General features: G+C 46.7%; 1 long non-coding RNA gene across 3 annotated transcripts; it reads left to right on the plus strand.

Annotated features, from left to right (window-relative positions):
* Window positions 1-4444: 4444 nt before the first annotated feature.
* On the plus strand, window positions 4445-10527 carry LOC135453318 (uncharacterized). Of its 3 annotated transcripts, none has more exons than XR_010441838.1 (6): window positions 4445-4527; window positions 4955-5130; window positions 7552-7727; window positions 9036-9283; window positions 10083-10163; window positions 10384-10527. It is a non-coding gene; the product is annotated as an uncharacterized LOC135453318 (long non-coding RNA). The 3 variants fall into 3 exon arrangements; XR_010441839.1 differs by having other exon boundaries at window positions 9036-9265; XR_010441840.1 differs by having other exon boundaries at window positions 4955-5088.
* The last annotated feature ends 4207 nt before the right edge of the window (window positions 10528-14734 follow it).

Consider the following 14734-nt stretch of genomic DNA (forward strand, 5'->3'; position numbering starts at 1 on the left):
CTTGACAGCAGAAGGCAAGCTCATTGTCAATGTCTTTTATGGGGCAATAAATGAGAAAAACCTGTAAAAGAATTATGCATGGAAAGAGCTGTGAGGGTATGAAACTGATGATGTCCTGCCAAGGAGAGGAGGGATGGGAAGAGGAACCTCTCCACAAAACAAGCATCACATCCCCTGCAGGACACTGGTACCTGATCTCTAACAGCACGGTCCTGTTCTACCCAGAGCACTCTGGCCTCTGAGGCTCCTTTGTCGGCCTCTGGTTTTCCATGAATGGTCTGAGAGTGTGGGTATCTCTAACTTTTTCCCTGTTTTCAAGGGAGGATGATGTTAAAAGCAAAGGTTTTATGTGAAGCTGCGGTGGCTCATCTAAACGTGTATTGCTGCACACTCAAAACAAGGGCTGAGCAGAGCCATACATAATTTATTTGTGCCTGGAGGCTGGATGCTTTTGTGCTCTCTGGTTTTCTGGTCCTTGTATCATGCTTGGGAATGATCTTGAGCCACGGACATGAGCACAGTGCTCCAGCCCCAAAATGGAGGCCACTGAAGGATTTTCAGTGCTTCATCCTCCCAGCCAAGGCTGTCAGGCTCAGCTGGTGCACAGTCCTGGGAGATCCCACTGCAGGCTCAAAGCCTCAGGCACCATTTTTTGATGTACACAAAAGACCTTGTTTTAATAGGAATTAATTAGCAGTTTAAGTACTTGCAGGGTAGGAAATCCCCCACAGGGTATGCTCGTTAAGGTTTCTTTACACATTACCTCCCAGGAGGATGCAGACTTTCCCTTCGCTTCCTGCATCACTCCCTGCTTCAGCAGTACCTCCAGTAATTGTACTACAGCCCCAAATACTGCAACTGCAACCATAAATTCCTGCCAGTGCTCATCTGCTCCCCCGTGTTAGACAGGATGGTGATGGGCAATAATTCATCAAAGAGCCTGAGGTTATAGTGTCACATATTCATGCCCAGGGTGCAGTGATGATGTGATAATGTCAGTGTAACCACACATCCTGTTTGCATTATTTATTACTCTCATGAATGACAAATTTGTATTTTAAAATGACTGAGACATTTATCTGCTGTCCCGAAAAGCCAAATTATGAAGGTGGCATAATCTTATCTCTAGGGCAGACATCTCCTTTCATTATTGGCATTTAATAAGAGAATGTGTAATTAAAGGAAAGTAATTAACCTATTTCTAGGAAGTTTGTATCTTGAATAAACAGGCAGCTGTAAGTGTGCTGCCAGGAGTCCTGTCTGCCCAGGCTGTGCTCTGAGGGAAGCATTCTGCATCCCAGGGGGGAGAAGAGTGGATGGATTTCTCCAGCATGGTACCACAACACTGCATTTTCTTTAGGAGTGGTTTAAATTTTGGAGGCATTTTGCACAGGGGTGACTCTTCTTCCTGTAGGATGATCAGATAGTTGGGGCAGAATCTGAAGTGGGATGAATCCTGGCTGAACCCTGGCATGGCTTTACCACAGATTTGGCAGCCCTGGCTGTTTAGGAGACTCCCACAAGTGGGGTGACTGAATGGGACAAAGATCCCACTGCCTTCCTTCTCCAGTGGCACTCACCAGAGTAGAAGCAGACAAAGAGTTAAGTAGTGCTGAGTTACCCACCAGCAGGAATCAGTGCTTGCCTCCTGGGCTGGCTCTCTGTGTGACTCTTCTGCCACACCTGCTGCAGTGTGCAATGCTTTACAAGGAGCAGCAGGACAAGACAATCACAAAAATATCCTGTAAGTCCTCTGTCACTGTTCTACATTTCACCCTTTTGAAAAATGTGACTAGCTCCTATCATTTTAAAAGCTTTCCTGATAGACCTTTTCATCTTTCAATAGCAGAATATATTGTGGGCATGAGAAAGACAATGGGCATGAGTAGCAGCAAGAGAAATTGCAAGTAGACAAATGGGAAAACATTTGTCTAACAGCTTTTCACAATGGATGTGAAAAGCTAGCAAGGGAGACTGGGATCCTGGAGATATTCAGATACTGTGCAGGAGGCCCTGAACAACCCAATGCCCATGCTTGGAGCAGGGGTTGGGTCAGTGACTCCCAGTTTGGCCTCCCAAGCCAAACTCCTCTGGATCTGGAAGGTGCTGAGCTCCCCAACCACCTGGGTGACAGAGTGTGCTTGTGTGGCTGCCTGGGCAGCCCCTGGGAAGCTGAGGATGGAGAGCCCTGGCTGAGGCTCAGCCTGCCTCAGACACAGAGCTTGGTGTGCTTCTGGTGCTGCCTTTGGTGCAGCTGAACACAGGGATTCAGAGAAATGCTGTTCAGAGCTTGTGCAAATCAGGCAGATGCTGGGAAGCTGTTCTGACACCTAATGAGCCACTGTTGTTCTGCTCTAAAAGTGCTCTGTATCTGCTTATCCTTTGCAAAGTGACACCAGTATGAATGTGTCTGATTTTGTAAAGTGTGTTTTTTTCTGCAGGCATTCAAACAGCTCTGAGCTGCATGATTATGAGAGCTGAGCCTCAGCTCCCACTTTGCTGTCATCGTCAGCATTCATAACCAGCGCTGAGAGGCGTTGGTGGTGAGAATCCAGCCCTGGTGCAGCTCCAGGTGACTGCTGCCTTCTCCCAGAGCCTCAGCACACACTGCATGAACATCACCATGCAGGGGCTGCCATCACTCTGCTGGATAACCAGGTAAGAAAAGCTGTGCCTACCATTTAAATGAGATGCTGGCTCATCTAAGATTCACAGCCCTGCCATGAGGTTAATTAATTTTCTTTAAATAAATATGGTAGTGAAATCATCCGTTATTTTCTTTGGAATGCTGGAAGAAATTTAAAGAAAATGAAAACTGATGTGAATTTACACTTCACAATTGCACTGCTGAGCCTGGACAATATTTGCCCCAGTGCAGATGCAGGTACACTGGAGTCACAGATGAAGCAATCATGTGGAGAGTAAGTGAAAAAAGAGAATCAGCTTGAACATTTCTCATGTATCCAAAGCCCAACCAAAGCCCTGCAGACTGGAGAGGTGGCCACGGCAGGATGAAGGTGCATTAAGGCATTAAGACCATAACCACCCAAAGGTTTTGGTATTTGCTGTGGCTGATCTAAGCTGGGTGTGTAGAACAAGGTGTGAGCACCTTCCTCAGACCCCCAGCTGCTGCATGGGGTGTCAGCAGGCCGGAGATTTGCAGTTGCGAAATGGATTGAAGCATAAATGCAAGTCTTGATATTATCTCTGGAGACAGTGTCAGAACTATTTGACACCTTATCAATTCACAGCACATCTGTTCCAAAGCTCCCTCCCTGCACAGGAGCTGTGCATGAGGAGCTGTGCTGTGCAGGGGGCTCAGGGCAGCTGTCACACTCTGCAGATGTCAGATGCTGTGCCTGCTGCTCAAGGCACAGCGAGCCTGTCCCTGCTAGGGCTGCGTTTCTGGCAGTTTGTTCTGATGTTCCCTAAATGAGGGAATCTCTACAATGCCTCACCAGCACTGGCGCTTGAGAGCCTCTGGCCCTTCCACCTCTGTCCAAAGGTCCCTGAGCTGGAAGCCAACCCCTGAGCTATGGTTGGCGCTCCAGCACAGCTGCAGGAACAACCTCCTGCCTTGCCAAAGAATAAAAAAGGGAGGGAGATTCCTTTTCTGCAGTGAGCTCATACTCAGGGAATGGGCCATGGCAGCTCATTACTAACACATGCAGTGCTAGACTGGCCACAGGCAGTGGGGGGCTGCTGGGGACTGCCTGCAATTCCAAACAACAAAGCAGGAGAGCTTTGGGCAGGGGGTGACAATGGCAATGGCACCTTTTCTGATGCAGAGATCAGCCACCAGCTGGCCAGGTATTAACACTGTTTTAAGCAGCCATGGAGCTTTGAAGTGTTTTTCTGAGCTCTGAGTGCGTTTTCTTGAAGGCTAAAGTACACTTTGAGTGCTGTGCTGTCACTGCAGCAAAGGATGGGTGGCTGTCTCAGAATAGAAGGCAGATATATATTTTTGTTGAGATTTAGTCGCTGAACTGGTGAAGCATCAAGCAATTGCCATAAAGCTTTTCTCTGAGTAATACTCTTGTCCTTCTAGATTTGGGTGGCTATCTGACACACTCTGTTGGCTGAAGATCAAAGGGTAGAGGGAGCCTGTGTGTCTGGCTGCAGTTTCCTTCCACCCTCTGGCAAAACAAAGCCAATGCAAACGTGACATCCCCCTGTGAGCAGGGCCTGGGGGTGGTTTGGGGGCTGCAGGCAGGAGGGCTGGGGGAGCTGGGCTGTGCTGCCCTGGCTGGTGGGGCTATGCTGGGTATAGTAAGATTATCCTAGTAAATATCTGTATTGTGCAAGTGGCTGTGCCCCAATCCCAGTTGTCTAGTTGTTCTAGATGGGCTACAGCTGCAAAGTCCTTAATTGGGCAGCAGCTGTGGCTCCTGAAGGCAACTAGGATAAAAGGGGGGTGGGCTTTTTGGTCAGGGAGAGCCTTGGAGGAGCTCTGATTAAGAAGCAGCAACAAGCAGAGGAAGAAGTCTGTGCTGTGAGGAGCTGCCCATGAAAAATATCACCGAGAAGGTACAGGTCTTTAGAAATATGATTGCAACAGTATGGGACTCTAGAAATATGAAATACAACAAGATAACAACAGCTGGGTTCATTCTCCCTGGCCACAGTGCCTGGAGAAGGAGAGTTCAGTGGGAATTGAGCTGTGTCACACTGGGTACCACAGGCATCCTGCTGGAAAGGATGGAAAGTGTCCTGAGAATTTCCTGGGAAAGACCATAGAGCCTTTGGAAAGCTCTTAGGACATGCTGGGCTAACATGCATTGAGAGAGTTGAGGTAGAGCTGATTCCTGGGACAAGGGGGTGCTACAGGGCAAAAGTGTCAGCTGAAGTCCTTCCCTTCTTGACCCATGATCCATCATCTCCCTCCTCTTGATGGGACTGGTTCTAGGCCCACAAAGAAGCTGTGTTCCTCAAGGCCTCAAATTCTGTTTTGCAGAGGTGTTACCAGGCTCAACACCTTCCATATTGTCATCTCTCAGTGACAGCACTGCTTTACTGAGCCTTTGCTCTGAGCTCCTCTGTCCCAGGGAAGGGCACCCCAGCAGAGGGATGCTGTGGATTTTGGGAGCTGTGAGTATATCCCAGGAGCCACATCCCCATGTCCTTCAGAAGGTAGGCAGCCCAGAACTTCACTCCAAGGTCTTTCCTGGCCAGGAGTTTCTCTGCCCCTTCAGGGCTGATGTCCCTGTGGTGGCCTCACTCATGAGAACAGGACCTCTGGAGGGGTGGGAAGAAGGGGACAGGGACAGAGATAGGGCACTCCTTTCCATGTTCCTTTTCCTTCCACTGATCCCCTGGCACCATCCCGCACTGCGTCTCACCTCTGCTTTTGTAGTGAATTACAGAACCTGGGGGGAGAAGCACTTGTTTTATACCTCAAAGGGAGAACAGCACTTGGAGCTACCTCTAAGGCCAAATCCAAAATTTACCAATCTGCCCTGATACTTTTCCAGCCTGCACCAGAAAGCTGCTGTAAAGAATCCCATCCCCTCCAGGGTGCAGGGGAAGCTGTGCACCCTTCTGCAAGAGAGGGATGGCAAATGGGAGCCATCAGTGATCCCCCAGCCCCAATTCCAGCCTGGCTCTGAGCACTGAGGTGCAGGCCCCTCCAAGGCTGTGCAGAGGGTTTGCTGTGGATGGTCCATCTGGAATGGACAGAGGCTGAGCCCACCCACAGGCTCCTGCCTCCTGCTCTCCCCACCACCACACTTCACAGGGTTCCAGTGAGAAGTCAGGTCTGGGGCCATGATGAGGGTGCTTGATTTGCACCCAAGTCCCAACACCCACATGTGAGCCCTGGCCCTGGGACGAGCCCCTTGACCTGGTGAGGGAAGCTGTTCTCTCCCCACAGACTTCAAAGTGTGCTTGGTAAATCTAATTTGGCCCAAATTTACTCTCAGAGATGCTCTCTTCAGAAAAGCCTGTTTGCTTTCCTCCTGGCAGCGACCCAGCCACGTGAGGCTCTGGTTGCACAGAATTACAAGTGCAGTGTATTAAATTATTGCTGCTCCTTCAAGTGACATGCAGAATGGAAGTTACAACTGATCTGGTTTTCCATGAAAAAATTTATTGCATTTAAGTGTATCTAATTGAGTGAATTTTGTTTGCACGCAGGGACTGCTTGTCCTATTGCCTCTCTATCACTCTGGAATTGTATTAACAGTGCCCAGGCTCTGTGGCCTTGTAGATCCTTGTGTGTATCCCCCTTCCAACAACATTTCTGTCATCTTTTCAGCCAACCTCCTCTAGGCTATGCCTGCCAAGGAAAAAACCCCTCCAGCCTCCATCAGCTCTCAGGCCTTAGTGCAGGCACTGAAAACCTAGCTTTTTACCTTTTATTCCAGGCAGGCACTAACTGGTTGATTGCTTTCTGCATAGAGCAGTCTCTTCTCCCAATTACTGCGACTGTTGGAGCTTTAAAGTTGATGATTGTGTGTTGTTGGAATACAAATTGATCATTAGAAACATTAATAATGGCTGCTTGACTTTATAATTAGCCACGTATCTGTATTGCATTCAGGAGCTATTAGTCTTCAATGAGTGCATTCCAAATAATCTATTTATATTTAAATAAATTGACACACAATAGCTATCTTAATCAATCTAAATACAATTCCTATTTAGGAGCCTCTGCTTTGCCACTTATATTTTTTTTCTCAGGGTAGCAGCAGCTGGGTTTGGTGGGATTTGGAGCTCCAGGAGGGCTGAACTGGAGAACAGGCTGTGGTCTGCCCCCCTGCAGCTTCCCAGTCCATCAGGTAGAGGCAAATTCAGATCATGATAGTGGAATGGGACTTGGATCTTCCAAGGGGTTTGGATCTTCCATCACTTGTGTGGATTATTGGTTGTATCCAGCAGTGTCATGGTTTCACCCCAGCCAGCAGCCAAGCAGGAGAAGGGAGAGAATTGGAAGGCTGAAAGCCAAGAAACTTGTGGGTTGAGATAAAGACAGTTTAATGTGGAGAGCAAAACCCAAGCACAGAGGCAAAGAAAAACAAAGAATTAATTCACTGCTTCCCCTGGGCAAGCAGGTGCTCCACCATCTCCAGGAGAGCCCCAGCACATGTAGCAGTGACTTGGGAAGATAAATTCCACCACTCCAAACACATCCCCTCCCTTCCTCCTTCTTCCTCCAGCTTTACACATGAGCCTGTGTCCCATGGCATGGAATATCCCTCTGTTCACTTTGGGTCACCTGTCCTGGCTGTGCCTCCTCCCAGGCACCCTCAGCTTCCTCACCAGTGTGGCAGTAAAATAAACAGAAAAGGCCTTGGCTCTGTGTAAGTCCTGCTGAGCAGCAACAAAAATATCTCTGTATTGCCAACCCTGTGTTGTCCAAAACAGAGCCCTGCACCAGCCACTGTGAAGAAAATCAACTCTACCCCACCTGAAACCAGCACAAGCAGTAGGTTTCCTTGGATCTGGGATCATTTAAAATTAACTTCCATTTTTCCATCCACAAAATTTTTAAACATTTAAAAAGAAATGTTTATTTAAAAACAGCTTGATTCAAGTTTGTTGGTCACTTTATAGATTCACTAAGGTAAAAACTGTCTGGCTTATTGTTACACCTGAACAAATTCCAAGTAAAAGGCATCTGAGGGAGGCCACAGCAGTCACCAAGGATGTGCAGATGAGATGATGGCATACAGCTGGGAACTTCAAGCTGAGTTAGCACTGAAAATTTGGATCCTGCCAGTCCCAGACAGGTGAGTTTTGTGATTCAATCTTCCACCCATCATGTGAAGGTTTTAATTTTCTGCACCCTGAATCATCTAATTTACCTGTTTGGTGCAAATATTTGAATATGGCTGAGCAAGGGACCGCAGATCATGCCTGCTAAAAATCAATTAGATTTTATTGGGAGGTGGAATTGCATTTTTATGCCTTTTTGGACAGTCAGCATTAATCGTTCCTTGCTCATTGGTGAGGGTATTTAAGACTGAGTTGTTCTGGGGTGACAAGACCATTCTTCAGCTGGTGGACACTCCCTGTGATTTTGCTTAAGCCAGTTTAGCACTCAGAGAGTGGGGATCCCAGGGGTGCATTTTTTTCCTTTTGGGGAGTTGTTTGCTTTCACTTGCAAAAAAAGAGGCATCTTGAGTCAAACCCGGAGGAAATTATCCCTCCCCAGAGGACCAGAGGAGGTGTGAATACCTGAGCAGACTCTTACACCCCACAGGGTGTAAGGTGATGAAAACACTGTTTTCCACTGTTTTGCAGTATGCTTTCATCCCCATGCAGCTCCTATGGAAACAACCACACAAAACCCCCACGTGTTACTGCAGACTGATCTTATTTCTCTGTGCTGTCTTCTTAGTGAGAATAGGCAAACAAAATAATAATGGGGGGAAAAAAAAAGGAAAAAAAAAAAAACACAAAAAACCCAGCCTATGATGGCAGTGGAAATTCTTAAGCCCTGCAGTGTCTGGGGTGGTCAGAGTGTGTTGCACATCCTGTGGGGTGTCTGACACCCTGCCCCCAGCCCTGAGCACTCACAGCAAGGCAGGTAAAGCAAAGAGGAATGGATGGGGGTCTCCACATGGGTATGGCTGGTAGGTCACCCCCAGGCGAGACCTGGGTTAGCTGGGGTGGTGGCAGAGCTGGGGGACATTGCTGTGCTGATTGCAGGTGTTTGGCTGCAGAGGTTTGTGTGGCTGTGGTGCCCTGGCCAGCATCACCTGCTCAGGGACACCCCACCAGATGGACAGAGCTCTGTCCTTCCCAAAATGAGGAGTGGCCTTGCTGGGCCAGGCTCCCAGGAAGTCCTGAGCTCGAGCAGTGCTGGGGCTGCCAGGAAGGAGCTGAAATCCTGCCAGAGCTCAGCTGGGACCAGCAGAGAGCCCGCGTGGGGCTCTGCTAATAGGGAGCTCTCAGGGCCTGCTGAACAAAGGGACTTGTCCTGCAACAGTACAGTAGGCAAGGAGAGCTTTTGTGTATTTGTCTGTGTTTCGTCCAGGTCTGATGGGGTTTTTTCCACTTTGAAAATTCCTTTATTCTCTTTTGTGTTTCCACAGAGCAGCCTCAGCGTTTCAGGGCTCCTGGAGTGGTTTTGTGCTCGCAGTGGAGAGGGGTCCGGAGCAGAGCTGCAATGGGTTCACACCACATGCCAGAAAACTTCCCCTGGCCCCATCCAGTGAACTTTGAACCTCCCATAGCCCAGATCAACACCTAAAATCACTGCAAGATTCCACAGTAGGAGAGCAAGAAGGACAAAGTGCAGAAACAGTTTGGTTCAGCTTTACAGGTAGAGAGAATTCATTAGGTGAGAATGGCCATGTGGAAAACCCCCAGAGGCTCTGCCAAATTTAACCCGGGCATGAGAGTGGCTTAGGAATAATACATGTTTTATACAAGCTCCCATTGTTAGCTTTTCCCAGAAAGATTCTTTATCTGGTGGGGGTTTTGTTCAGCTGAAGCTCTTTGATGCTGCCTTTCATTTTCCTCAGTAATTCTTCCTTTCCAATGGCCCGTTGTTGTCCATCCTTATTACCTGGAGTCATTTGGATGACATCCATTTTCACTTCTTCACAAAAATCCCACTATCTTTGCTAAAGGCTGCATCACATCCTATTTAAAATCAACAGAAAGATTTCAAAGAGCCCCAAACTGGACCTGAAATTGTTACTTCCTTTCAGGTTTCTCAATATGATATTTGCCTCCTAGCAACCACCATACAGAGGCAGGGGTACAGCAATATTCAGCTCTCAGCTGAGTGCCACAACTGGCATCCCAGGGCACCCTGCAGAGCCTTACAAAGCCCTCAGTAGTGTCAACTCACTCCCCTTGCTGCAAGCATCATTTACACACAGGGTTATGCAGCAGTCTGAAAAGCAGAGGGAAGTTCTGCCCTGCAGAGGCCGTGGAAGGAGGATGGGGAGTGCTGCGGGTTTGATTTATCCTCCAGGTGTGACAGAAGCACCCAGAGGATGTTTGGGGATCTGTGCTTTCACTGCCTGGAGTATCCCAAGCTCTAACACTGTGAATCATCTCATCCCAGGCACACTTTTGCAGTCCTCCTCTTTGACAGCTAATTTGGTGCCTTTTTCTTTCTTTAATTACAGCAATTTATCACATTCCCTCCCTGCTCATCCTCTCTAATATACCATCGTGATGGTGAATGTCACTTGCTCAGGAAGGACAAGGTGAGGTTGGCCTGCTGGGAGCACTGATTTTTCCTTATGGGCTCAGAAAATGTTCTCAGCTAAGCTAAGTCTCTGTCTCTTTTTGGCTTCCTTATGCTTCTTTTCCTCCTGTTTTTGCACATCCATCCCATAAATTCAGTTTTTCTGATTAGCCCAGTTGAATCAATTGTGGATCTGTTTGGGGAAGCTCAAGATGCTTTTTTTACCTTCAACTCTTTAGGAAGAAATTGAGTTATTCCAGTGGGGCTGGAGAACCGGCCATGTTGATGCAGCTCCATCAGCAGGACATTCCAAGGGCTTCTGTGGCTCAGAACATCCTGGCTTCCACAGCTCTTTCTTAATAAAGAGTAACAGACATCTCAAAGGGTTTGGATGAATAACCTCGCTATAACCTCCCTTCTGGTGTATCCTATTTGAAAGTTGCCAGTGTCTCCTCCATGTTTGTTGCTAATTTAAGATCTAAAGGACTTTTTGCTCTTGGTATTGGTGAGCTGATATGAGGCTGTTTGAGAATCTTGAGAGATTCTCAAGCTGAGATGAGAATCTCAGCTTTCATTAAGGGACAGGAAAGGAGTAAATATTTAGTGCACTAACAGACTCCAAAAAGAAAGCTGAACATGCAAAGCTGCAGGGCCGAAATTTAGAAGGCAATTTAAGAGTCTGCCACCTTCAAAACTCTCGTTTAGTAATTATTTTTAGATGTCATGATGTTTTTAATGAACTGAATTTTTAGAACCTGGAGCGATTCAGCTGGGAGGAATTATATTTTAAAGCTGCAGCACACCTTTGGAATCTTCCCTGGTTTAGCTGAGAGGGATGAGGATGCACAAGGGATCTGTGTGTGCCTGTGGGGTTTTGTGCACATAAACTTATTATCCCATCCATTTTACTTTAATTGTATCTGTCTTGCTAACTGGACAGTTTGCAAGGAGCACATCAATAATCCAGGAAGATAAAAAGTTTAAGAGCAATGGCATAAATATATTGTGCATTTTACTGGTTCAACAGTCATAATATCTGGATCATATAAAAATAGCTATTTAACAACAACTGTTTCTCCCACAGCAATTAAGAACCTATGAAAGTTGAAAGATGATGAGCATCATATAATTGGTTTCTGCAGAGCCTAATGAGACTCTATTTTCTCAGTAAAGAGACTATTCTCTTCCTTGAGAATAGAAAAAATAACCGATGATAAATATTTATAAGTGACTCTTATCTTTCTCCTGTCATGAAGTTTTCATCAACAAACTACATTAAAAAAAGAAAGAAAGATGCTCCCATTAGAAATGCAGTTAATTTACTGCTGTTTAGTATTTGCTCTGCAGTGGTGCCCAGAGACCATGGGGGGTTCTGGGCTCCAGGCATGACCTCCCCACAGGGTGTCCCCATGACACCATTATGGTTTTGGGGAGAATTTGGGAAATTCGAACCATCCTAAATAATGCACCCTCCATTCTCTGCCTTATGTTGTTTCTGCAACTCCACTTAGGGTTCCTTGTATGGGTTTGGGGGATGCATTTTCTGTTGTGATTCCAGGCACTCCTGGGGGCACCCATAGAGAGCCATTCTGGCCATGGTGTGAGCTGTGCTTGGGCAGTCTGAGCCCCTTTTCCAACATGGATTGTTCAATGCACTCTTGTAAGATCTCTTGGCCAGCTCAGTTGACATGTACTACAATAATGGTCTGGCTGCAAGTAAAATAATGTGAAGATATATATTGATGTTTCAATTACCTTTAAAATTGTACTTGCTGAGATCCCTGTGCCTGACCTGGGTGTTAAAGCACAGATGGTACCTGGCTCTGTGAACACATTGTTTTGTCAATGCATATAACAGCTTATATTTCCATCCTTGAGTAATCACCTCTGCTTTAAAGAGTGACCCTAAATTGTATTTACACAATAAATTCATGCTTGGTTCTTGCAGGGAAAAAAAAAAATGCTTCAAGGAATCTAAGTGCAATTTTCTCTGCTCTTCTTCCATGATCTCCATCATAAATAAGTAGCTATGAGTGCTCATGGGACAGTGCAAGAGCTTTTTGCAAGCAGCTGCTTTTACAGCTATTTTATGGCTAGTGTGTTGAGGAACTAACAGTTTGAAATTAAACCAATGGTGGTTATAAATACATCTCTTTATGTGGCTATGTCTTCATTTTTTTTTTCCAAGAATGAGATAATGGCAGAACACAGATTCCTGAAGAGCCTCTTTTTGAAGGCAAAGGTGACCTCTTTTTAGCTGCTGTGACTGCAAGACAAGCTTCCTTATTTAAAGGGAGAAAATTCTTACTTGTCACCAGGGAGAATTTTGAATGCACAAGAAGTGTCTCCTGCAGTACTCTTCACTGAGGAAAGAGTGCACTCTTTCCTGAGGCATTTGCCTACATAGGACATTCTCTAAAAAAAAAAAGGGGGGGTGAACATCATGTGCCAGATGCCTTCTTAAACATACTTACTAGTCAAGATCATATTTATTCTTCTGGGTTCAAAACAACTTCATTTACTGGATCAGGGATTAATATTTAATAGATACACAATAAAAGGTTCAGGTCTTAAGAGGAGAAGATGATTTTTTTTTTTTACTGGTATTCTGAATGAAATTTTATTCTCTTCTTAGAGGAAATAAAATTAAATAAAGTATTATGACCTGTACATCTGCTGAGACCAGGGACATGGAGAACAGGGAATGAATGGTTTAACCTTCTCCAACTCTGTTGTTATGGTGAGAATAGCAAATGCAATTCTGCCTCCCATATCTCAAAAGTGGTTGCAAAACTTGGAAAGGACACTGCAAGGAGCCGTAGTAAAGGGCAGGAAAGTGTGTCTTATGGTGTGAGATTTTACAGAGCTCATTCTGTTTGGCTAATCAGAAAGATTGTGGCCTTCATATGATTACAGGGCTTGCATATGTTCATGAGGAATTCTAAAAGTAGTGTTCCAGCTATGTCTATGGGTGTAGCAAGATCCAATGTCTGACAGTTAAATTAAGAACTATTTATGTTTTAAATAGCACACACAATTTCACTGATGGCAGGGTTAGCCACCAAGAAGAGGGGAGGAAAGTCAGAAGAGGTAGCAGTAATTTGTTTTCATGCCAAAAACCATGATAATTTGTGTCTAGAAAGAATTAAAAGGGATTTTTTCAGCCGGTGGAGAAGGCAGACATGGGTGTCCCTGCACGAGGCAGCTCTGAGCACTCAGCTGAGCTGTGTGTGTCTGTGTCCAGGTGTCCATGTCCAGGTGTCTGTGCCTGGTGTCCCCTCCTGTCTCCAGGTGTCCAAGTGTCCATGTCTGTGATGTCTTGATGTCAAGATGTCTGTGTTCAGTTGTCCACACCCATGTCCAGGTGTCCGTACCTATGTCAGGATGTTTGTTCCCATGTCCAGGTGTTCATGTCCAGCTGTCCATTCCCGTGTCCAGGTGTCTGTGCCTATGTCAGGGGGTCTGTACTTGTGTGCAGGTGCCTGTGTCCAGGTGTCCGTGCCCATGTCCAAGTGTCCATGTCAAGGTGCCCATGTCCTGGTGTCCATTCCCGTGTCCAGGTGTCCATTGCCATGTCTGGGTGTCTGTGTCCAGGTGTCTGTTCCCGTGTCCAGGTGTCCATGCCTAGTTGTCTGTGTCTGGGTGTCCATTCTTGTGTCCAGGTGTCTGTACCTGTGTCCAGATGTGATTGTCCAGGTGTCCATTCCCATGTCCAAGTGTCCATTCGCGTGCCCGGGTGTCCATTCCCAGTCCGTGTGTCCGTCCGGTCCGGCAGAGCTACAGCAGAGGGTGCTGTGCTCCCGCTCCCGGTGCGCATCCCGGTCTGGCTGCGGGGGGCTCCCAGGGCTGGGAATGCAATCCCTGCACAAATCCCGGGGCCTCGGAGCTGTCGCTGCCCGATCTCTTGGCCGGGAAGCTGGAGCAGAGCCGTGTGTGCGATCCCCACCGAGGGTGGTTATGTAAATACCGCTCTCACGGCAGCTCTCTAACAGAATTAACTCGGCTGGGAGGCACAAGCAACGCTCCTCTAATTTGTCCTCCACGGTCCTTTCCCCACCACAATGTTGGGAAAAAAACCTTCTTTTATCAAAGCTCTGACAGGACTTTTAATCAAAATAATCCATTTTAGAATAATGTCTCATCTGTGCTTCTAGTTTCCTTCTCTCTCTTTCTCTCTCACTATTTTTTGTTTTTTTAACTTTTCTCACTGAAGAAAAAGGGCAGTCAGGAACATGGAAAAAATGCACTGCCCATTTACCAGTTTTGTTTTTTGAAAGTTTCAAAATCTCTGAAACAGTACTTATGAAAATTTCCTATTTCAAAACCAGGGCATTGCTGGGGCCTGGGAGACAAGCCCTCCAGCCCAACCCAGCCAGTTCCCATATAATTTTAAAGGACTGTTAGTGTTCAAGCTGAGGGTGGAATAGCACCTCCTCCCTGAAGACTTGGGTGGCATGGCAGAGGAGCACGTGGGAAGCAAGTCACTCATTTAATTTTCCTTCTTTTCTCTTCCAGAGGACCCACCCTGCAACGTGGGTTTGGGGACAGAGGAAGGAGAAGGGATCCTTGTCCCAGATGCTGCAGAACAAA

The sequence above is a fragment of the Zonotrichia leucophrys genome, chromosome 12, assembly GCF_028769735.1.
Source record: "Zonotrichia leucophrys gambelii isolate GWCS_2022_RI chromosome 12, RI_Zleu_2.0, whole genome shotgun sequence".
Taxonomy (NCBI): domain Eukaryota; kingdom Metazoa; phylum Chordata; class Aves; order Passeriformes; family Passerellidae; genus Zonotrichia; species Zonotrichia leucophrys.